General features: G+C 42.5%; 1 protein-coding gene across 1 annotated transcript in view; it reads right to left on the reverse strand.

The window, feature by feature from the left end:
• The window catches only part of LOC112072404 (interferon-induced GTP-binding protein Mx2), a gene marked incomplete at its 5' end in the record, with an annotated part of 23,071 nt that overhangs the window by 10,215 nt on the left and 2,941 nt on the right, over positions 1-9,915 (reverse strand). The window lies entirely within an intron of this gene.

Here is a 9,915-nt window from a genome sequence, read left to right on the forward strand (position 1 = left end):
GCTATTACATGGACAGTCAGGGTCAGTAGCTAGTTATATTGGACGTTCCAGGTCGTAGCTATACATGGACAGTCTCCAGTGAGTAGCTAAGTAACAAGGGCAGGCGAGTCAGTTCCAGCTGTCAGTAGTAATATAAATGGACCAGTTCCAGGGTCATTCCGGTGACTATAATTTAGGCGTTCCAGGTCATGTAAACTTATTGATGAACTTCCAGTCACGAGTTTATAGGAGACCAGTTCCAGGAGTCCACGTAGTTATACAGGGTCATTCCAGGGACAGTAGTATAATACCAGGCAGTTCCAGCGAGTGTATTTAAGGACTTCCAGGGAACAGGTAGTATATACTGGCGTTCCAGGTCAGGCATATACGGGACAGTTCCAGGTCAGTAGTCTATACAGTACATTCCGGACTCAGGGATTCGGAGTCAAGTAGCTATATACAGGGCAGTTCCAGGGTCAGTTGCTATATAACCGGAACGTCAGGTCACGTATACTACGATGGCCTTCCGGGTCAGAAAGCTATATAGCTATGGTCGCTACAGGGCGTAGCTAATAGGACGTGCCCGGGTCGTTCCCGGGTCAGTAGCTACTTATAGGACATTCCAGGATCAGCGATAAAATGGCATCCAGAGGTCACGAAGCTATATCTAGGACAGTTCCAGGTTCTGTAGTATGTACAGGTCATTCCGGACATAGCTATATACAGGAACATTCGGGACACTATCTAATCACAGGGACGTTCCAGGGACAGTACTATTACCATGAAGTTCAGGAGTCAGTAGGTATATACTGCTGCCAATGGTCAGTCTTATATACAGAGACATGTTCCAGATCAGTAAATATAACAGGATCTGGTCAGGGATCAGTAGCTATATACCAGGTCCAGTTCCAGGGTTCAGTAGCTATAATAAGGTCGTAGTCCAGGGTCAGAAGTACTATAAGTACTAGCTATTCAGGGACTCAGTAGCTATTTACAGGGTCGTTCAGGGTCAGTAAGCTATTACAGGGTCATTCCAGGTCGTACATAGGTCATGGACAGTTCCGGGTCATTTCCAGTTACCATATGTCATTGAGGATAGTGATGCTAGGTATACTGTATGTTAGGTGTAAGTTGATATGCATAGGATATATGAAATAACGAGTGATCGTTATTATGATGGTTTGGTGTTTAGAGTCAGTAAATGTGGATTATAGGTTGAGCAAATTAAGTGTGTGTTGTGTGGTTGGAGTTGCCTGTGTGTGTGTCTGTAGATTGTCTCATAGGAATATTGCCAAGATTGCAAAACATAAATTAAGTTTAATCGATAGTCTATCATTTTTAGCCATTTCATGGCTGGGGATAGAAGATGTTGAGCTGTTTGTTAAGCGATCAGAGAAGTCTATTTCTTAGTGGTGGTGTCTTTAACATTATTTCTTGTGCCCTGTCTTTACACCGCTAATAGTGTCGGATGAGACACGGACTCTGCCCGCGATGTACTGGATGTCGCACACCCGCTGTAAACAACGATTGAGGTGGTTATTTTGATACCAACCAGTATGCAGTATTCAGATGATTCATGGTGCGCTGTAGAATTTGGGCATTGACGGCCATGCCAAAGCTTTCAACCTCTGGGGGAGAGGCGCGATCTCGCTTTTCAAACTATTACATGTGGGCCATTTACTCTTGCTTTTGGACCCGAGAACTAGCTTGACACTCCGCAGCCTGACGTGATGGTGAGTTGATTCACATACATCTTTCTGGTGTTATGCTTAATATAATAGCATGCTTCCTTCAGAAGTCATAGAGGCCCTGCATGTTTCATTAAGGACTTTGAATCACATCGAACCTAGCTGTAACTGAGCTTAATTAAATGGGAAGTCAAGTGAGAGGTGAATTAATCGAATATACAACAAGGAAACAAACAAAAATACAGTTCGTAACAGAACACAGAAATAACATAAGGTGTGTACGATGGTGCAGGGGCGTATCTGAGATATAATGTGTCAACAGTGCCAGAGGGGGAGAGATGAGTAGAGAGACCAGGGCTTTTGAGTCATTATTTGATTTATTCTGTAGTGTCGTCAATAGCGGGTCTCTTAGTTAGCACTATTCTGACAATCGTTGAAATACCCTGGTATGTTATGATCCTGGCAGTCATCTTCCACGTGCCTTATTGCATATTCATCACACTGGTTTGCACTACCGTGGTCTAAATTCAAGACAACATGTTAATAATTCTCTGGAGATTATAATCACTGTGTACTGCATATATTTGCGTGCTATAACAATAATATCGTAAATTTAGGATATTTAGAAACAATATTATTGTTCCACATGTACTATGATGATCATACACATGGGTATTTCAATTTACTACATTGATTGGCATTTCTTCAGACTTTCATCCATCTCTGTAAATTTCATTCCGATGAGCTCAACAGGTTTTCGTCAAGGTTATATTCCTTTGGACAGTTGGTTATTCTGTCATTGAATCTGTTTGCCTGAGATAGGAAAGCTACATAAATCGTACCTGTTTAAATTATTATATTAGTTTTAGATTAGTGTTCATGAAATGGCCCAATGACCATCCCATCTTACGTTCTTCTTAAGATATTAACAGAAATATGTAAATGCTTGTCCAAGTGTTTTTGTAATTCAGTTCAGGCTAAAGTATTGTTTACTGGACAACATTTCAGGACATTAAGAGGAGGGCGAAGAAGTGGATGTGGAGAAAGTTGAATTGCTTTTTATTTATTTCTGACAGTGCATTATCCTGACACTGCTGTGCAAATTGACCATCCAAATGGCGAGGATGTGCAACCAGGAACTGATGCCTTAACACCAGGTACATGCCATTCTCTATAGTGCATCTCTGACAGATACAACCTGTTGTTAGAGCTCAGTTCTGCTTGCAACCTCCTCGCCTTGGTTGTCCGATTTGCAATAACAGAGTGAGGAAGGCCAAACCCATCCAATACAAACCCGCAGAAACGAAACACAGATCATTGGCACTAACCTGCGCACAGTAGCTCTCACCTACATCCGACTGTTGTCTAGGCGTGTTACAGAAGTTTGCGAAGCCTAGAAGTGGAATGAAAGGTATACCTATGGTACTTAATTTCTCTTCAGGTTCATGGGGCCGCTTATTGATTAAATAGGCTTTCTCCCCCGCTTCTTTTGTCTGATGGGCAGATTTTGACAGGCAACATACAGTTATAGGTAACCAAGGTTCTCAGTGTCACTGGTGTAGGAGACATAAGTAACATGGTATTGGTGCTAACTGATTAGTTTGCAGGGCTTGCTGGCTTTGAGGGTAGGCATTGGTGTCTTTCCTGACGCAAAGGAGCACTTTACATTGAAGGAATTACACCTAAGAGCACAAGGCGACAGATGCCAGACCTGGGCAGCATGTTTATCTTGATATATTTAATCCAAAAGTTAGGAAAGAGACGATGTTGTGGACAGGGCAAAGGTCAAACCAGTTCAGATCCAGGAGTCCAGGTGCAGGAGGTTGGTCACGGCGCAGATGGTAGCGTCGAGGTCAGTAGGAAGAATCAGAGGCTCGCGCATGAGCAGCATGTCAGGCGCGAGGAGGAGGCGATGTAGCACTTGAGGTAAGGCAGCAGCATGTCAGCAGGTTGAGTTCAGGGCGCGAATGTAGCAGGTCGGAGTCGGAGGACTGTAGCAGTTTGAGGTCGGCATGCAGATGGTCAGCAGTCGAGTTAGGAGGCGCAGATGGCGAAGTTGGCATAGCAGATGGTAAGGGGCCGGTCGGAGGCGAATGGTCGGGGCTCGAGGTCGGGCAGGGAGATGTCAGGCAGCTCGAGCAGGTAAGCATATGTCAGCAGGCTCGAGTCAGGGCAGCAGAAGTCAGCAGAATTCGTACGCATCAGAACATTGCATGTTCAAAACCCGTAGGACTTGCAAAGAGATAAGCAGGATCCGGTTAAAAAACGCTAGTGGCTTGAAAACATACAAGACAAATGCACAGATGACAGAAAACAGGGATTATACATCGCACCTGATTTTTAATCTTAACTTTCAATAGGAAAATGTCGTTAACTCTTGCCCACTTTCACGGATTCTAAGTAACCTAATAAAAAAAATCCTCATCCAAATCTGTTTAAGGAACGGCCTAGCCTAATATGAAAAACGTTTTTTTGACTTATACAGTAATTCTCAATTTTTTCAAATTTGATATTATAAAATTCTATCAGAATAAAGCCCAAAATCATTAACATCTCTGATTAGAGTAAAGGAGAAAAACATCACAGATATGTACTTTTGATGCTTCTTCTCAAAACGATATGAGCTTCCTAGCTGTACTACTAAAATATATTACTCTTACATATATATATATTTCTTAAAAGTGCACAGTTATGGGGCCCTGAACATTTTAGCCAGATGTTAGCCCATAAGTCCCCGACAACGAAGCAAGTCTCCCAGCTTTATTCTTTAACAGGTGTGAAAGGAAAAGCGCTCAGCAAATCATTACTGACCATAGACACCAACCACATAAAGCGCGATAATCTGTCTCTGACTTGCTTTCGATAATCACCTCAGTAAATCTATCATACAAGGTCCATCTGACACGTACTCTCCTCAAATCATTCCCCATACCAATGACCTACTCCATAACTATGATAATACAAGTCAGCTAGCAAAGGACATCCTACTTATCTCTCTATTACTGATTTATCACGTTATTTTGCCCTCTAGAGTCGAATACTATTTGAAATCCTCTAGTTAGGCTACCGCGTTTATCTACTGTTTTATTTACTATAACTGATAGCAGCAGCTTAGTGCAGTCATGGTCCTGTCCTAATACGCAGCAACGCCTTCATCACTCACATTAGTTGCTTGCGAGCCCTTTGGTTACAGTGTAATGGCTCATGCAGGGTATATGAAATACAGTGCACTAGTACTACTTCTAAACATAACGTCAGCCACTAGACTCTACGCACCTTTTCATCTCTCTCCTCTCTTATGTTCCACTCAACAGTGATTATGTCTCTCATTGACAATGTTTTATTACTTAGTACTATTTCACTGTCCCATATGTGTCATCTGACCCCTTCATTGACAGAAAACACTAGCAGGCGCCGAAAACATAACATTCTCAGTAGTTCACCCTTTCTAAACAACATTCTGAAATGATTTTTCCTGTTGATTACTCATCCTCTCAAGAACAAGTCTACCACTTTCTCTGTGCTGTCTATCTGTCAAGACGCTGCTGACTTATCGTTATGTTGTTTCGCTTGCCGCTCTGGTTAAGCCCGTTACGTAGTTCAATGTACCCACTGGATAAACGACCGCCGTCCCGCCCCCGATGTAATGTATGTGCTATTTTGCTAATCTTTATCAGTTGTGATGAAATTGTATCTGAATAGGCTGCTTATCATACGACATCGTACAAACACTGATAAATATAGCTACTAGCCAACAGAGAAGGTTCACGAATGACATTTCTGACTCCTTTACTTTAACTAAGTAGAGTTATATCCTTATAAAATAGTCAGTATCTCCAGCCTAAGTCTGAAGACTCTTCAATAGCAGACCACTGAGACCCTCGTTAAAGGCTGTACCTCAACCGTATCCGGCGATATTTAATATAATCTCACGTTACACGCGGCGTAAGACACATATTATAGTAGTTCTATCTTATCCTGACTTCATATCTTCCTCGTCTCCTAGACCCATGCCTCTTCTGCTCGAAACGATGTTCATCGCTGATGTTAGCTATTCTAATAGCTAATGAGCGCTGATCATCTCACAGAGTATGCAGACTACAACCTCTCTGCAGCCCTCATAAATTGTACTTTTAGCTATCGTACCTATATACTTGACCTCCGTATTTCAAGAATCAGAGATCTGTAGATAGACTTCAGAGTTCATAAGCATATCCATCGTCGGTATGATAAGTATACCTCCTTATGTATTCTACAAATACATCTATACGCAAGATGCCAATAAGCATCACCATTCGATCGATATGCCCCTCTTGGTGTCCTTTCAACCCTCATTTCGTATCACTACTTCCGTAATATTCCGAACCTAGCATAGATAATATCGAGTTCATCATCGCACAACACTACAATGTATATAGACTGTTTCCTCATCTTGATGAGTAGGAGCTAATCTGATCCACTGACTAACGTTAGTCCATATGCACCTCTAGTAACTCGACCCCCTTGCACGAACGTGTCGTGTTCTACGCTAAGAATGAGAGCGAGTTAGAAGATCATCTCTCTATCCTTGCCTTTGCATATCAGCTTTAAGAGTAGTTCGTCTGTCCGATGTATTTGTTCGCCCTATATAGACATAGCTTAACCCTCATAGACGTCTCGTCTAGATATTTAATCTCCAACCATAGTTAGATAGCTTATTGACCTATATGTTTCCATTATTATCCTACTGATCCTTGAACTATGCACACATACGAAACTTTGGCGCTCTAGCAAGAACTTCTAAAGCTCATGTATCCTGATGTAGAAAACCCTCCATTCATTGAACTACTGACCCTGAAAGATTGGTTATGTATAGCATATTCTCGCCTACCTTAATTTGAGGAGTTCAAGCTCCCCTGATCAAATTTGTCGTATCCAATGCGTCGTGTAATATTCTAAGTTTACTTGCCCGTGGCTAAGTTGTTCCACGAACCGGCGTACTTTACGTACGTCTGAGCTATCTCGTCAACCGTCACACGCTGTTAATAATTCCCGATAGTGTATACGCTCGAGTTCTTGGGATCGGACTTGTAGATATTGTGATATCTTCTTTCTATTAAGAAATTTCTACTTGTCCCATGCTATATGATACCCATGTACATTAAGCATACTGCCCTGGGAATGCCCTACCTGACTCTAATACCTTCTTGACGCCTGACTAGTAGCTCTGGAGAACTGTATCACCAAGTTACAGTCCAGATAACCATAGCTGTCGATCGCCCTAGCAAAGGACCAAAATGTTTGTTATTAGTTAGCTGCAATCCCAGTCAGCAAGAGCTGATTTCTCTCGAGTCTCTTATAAGATATAGCTAGACTATACTAGTCTCCAGGAAACCCACTTCATCCTAGATGGCCCAACACCTGCTACCGCACAATCAATAGTGTGATCTTCTCACCCTAGCAAATCTATCTTTATGCCGTGGCCTCAAACACTCTCTACGCATAAGATGGTTTATCTCTTTAGTAGCACTATCTAGAACTGCGCTCAAATACCTACATGCTTTGTCTGCCCATTCTTTCTATACCCCTTAACGTCTTGAGTTCTCCAATGATCCCTCAGATGGCTCATGATATCGCATCTAAGTACTTAGGCAGACCGTCTAACATATCCAACCAGTTGCTTCTCACACAGCTCCCAGTGGCGCACTAGACCCGTGACCTATCTTTGATAGCCCTCATAACACACTCCCTCCAGTTACACTAGACCTCGAGCTGGCTCACGATACTTCTCATTGATTATATCTTACACCTCATAATGAGCTCTTTTACACGATACTCTCTACATAATGCTCATAGTTCGCTCCTGACACCTCCGTGCACCTTCCTCTGCATCAACCACTAGTACGATTCGTCTCTACGCTTGAATCACATTTCAGTGCAATGTCAGATACTAGCTATCAGTCTACGTGAACCAGAGCACTCTCCCGGATGTGGAATAAATATCACATTTCTACCATGCCTTCGACTTACCCTTATAAGCGATCTTCTCACCCCTCAGATAGAGACACACTGGCTAGGTGACACTTCAATGTTCCGCATCAACTCATATTTAACTCGACCTAGTTGGTTCTCATATAACTAACTCTCAAATTGCTCCAATACATCCTCCATCGTTGGCATCATAACCCTCGTTCCAAAGATATGTCTTCGAATGAAGAGTACACTCCCAGATGAGAGCTTCCCCCTTGATCTCTGACAACAGCTCATGGGCTCATGACTCCCGCACTCAGATCAGACTACAGTAGAGATGTACACTTCGGTACTAATCTTGCACTAGGTCAGTCTGTTGTAATCCAATAAACTCATTACACATCCAGCCTTGGCTCTTATATTCACTCAGGCAATAATGTACAATATCTTATTACTACTTCGGATAATTTCGCTCCATGATTAATCACTACTTTCGATTAAGAGTAGCCTTCTCAATAAGCTCTCATTGTCGACCTGCAACACCTCAAGAGACGTTTTCATCACTTTACCTTCTACATCTGCTCAGTACGTACCACTCAGATACCTACAACTTATTGACTCCTCTGTAGTAGCTCAACCGACACCTCCACATATGGCATACTAGAGTCATTCCTTTCACATTCCTCTTTCGCAAGGTACATGCTTTCATTTAATCAACACTCCTATGTGGCTCAGATATGCGCATCAGTGGAGAGGCCTACAATTTGAGCACTCTTCATCACACATGACTATAATGGATCTCTCACTACCTCTCCTCATGTCCTTCAGACCTCATTTCTCAATATTATACCTCAATAACAATAACCTACAGTAAGCCTACTATACATCAGTATGAGTAATCACTCAAAATTACCCTCATATCGTCGAGGAACCTTCAGTGCTCGAGACACTGCTCTATGCTAGATATATGACCCAAGCTAGCACTTCAGAACACAGAAAACCATCTGACATAAGGCAACACCTCAGTGGTTTACACTTAAAAGAACTCACTCAGAAATCCTATTCTTTGAGACAATTCCATCTCTTCCAGGGTCAGTAGCTATATACATGGACAGTTCCAGGGTCAGTAGTTATATACAGGGACAGTTCCAGGGTCAGTAGCTATATACATGGACAGTTCCAGGGTCAGTAGCTATATACATGGACAGTTCCAGGGTCAGTAGCTATATACATGGACAGTTCCAGGGTCAGTAGCTATATACAGGGACAGTTCCAGGGTCAGTAGCTATATACAGGGACAGTTCCAGGGTCAGTAGTTAAATACATGAACAGTTCCAGGGTCAGTAGCTATATACAGGGACAGTTCCAGGGTCAGTAGCTATATACATGGACAGTTCCAGGGTCAGTAGTTATATACAGGGACAGTTCCAGGGTCAGTAGCTATATACATGGACAGTTTGTTAAGATGTTATATGGTTGAGCATTAAGTGTGTGTGTTGTGTTGATGACCGTGGCTTGTCGTAGCTTCAGTGCAATGATTGCAAGATGCAAGATCCAATAATAATGTTTTCATCAATAGTCCGTAGCATTTTGTTCGTCTCATCGTGGGATGAAATGTTAGACTTTGTATCGAGCCGAGGAACGCTATGGTTTAGGTGCTCGGTATTCTTGAACATTTCTGCTTTTCACACCGCTGATATAGATTCTGGATGCCGGAGCTCTCCCCGCAATAGGGATGTCACCTACTCTGTAAAGCCATACGAGTTGAGGGGTGGTGATTTGCTACCACAGGAGCAGTGTCCAAGTTACAATGGATGGCGGTAGAATTCTGGATTTGAGCGCATGCCAAGCTTCCCTTGTGGAAGCCTCTGTCTCCCTTCGTCTAACTATGCAAGTGTGTACATTTTACTCTTAGCCTTTTGGACACAGACTTAAGCTTGCCATCCACTTCGCTGACGATGTGATGGAGGTGTGATTCACATACTCTTTTCTGCGTTGTTATCTGAATTATGCATTCTTGTCCTGTAGATACCATGAGACCAGCATGAAAAATCTTCAATGGACTTTTGGAAAATCACATCGAACCTAGGCTTAACCGTACGCTAATAATGGGAAATCAGTGCATAGAGTGAATTAAGGCAGATACTAACAGGAAACACAAAAATAGAGAGTGGTAAGCACAGACGATAAACAATAGTGTGCTGTAACGTCGTGGCAGTTGCAATAATGAATAAACTGGTTCAACAGTGCCAGAGGAGAGAGTGGAGTACACAAGGGCTTTGGTCACTTATTCTTTTCT

The sequence above is a fragment of the Salvelinus sp. IW2-2015 genome, unplaced genomic scaffold, assembly GCF_002910315.2.
Source record: "Salvelinus sp. IW2-2015 unplaced genomic scaffold, ASM291031v2 Un_scaffold1915, whole genome shotgun sequence".
NCBI classification, from domain to species: domain Eukaryota; kingdom Metazoa; phylum Chordata; class Actinopteri; order Salmoniformes; family Salmonidae; genus Salvelinus; species Salvelinus sp. IW2-2015.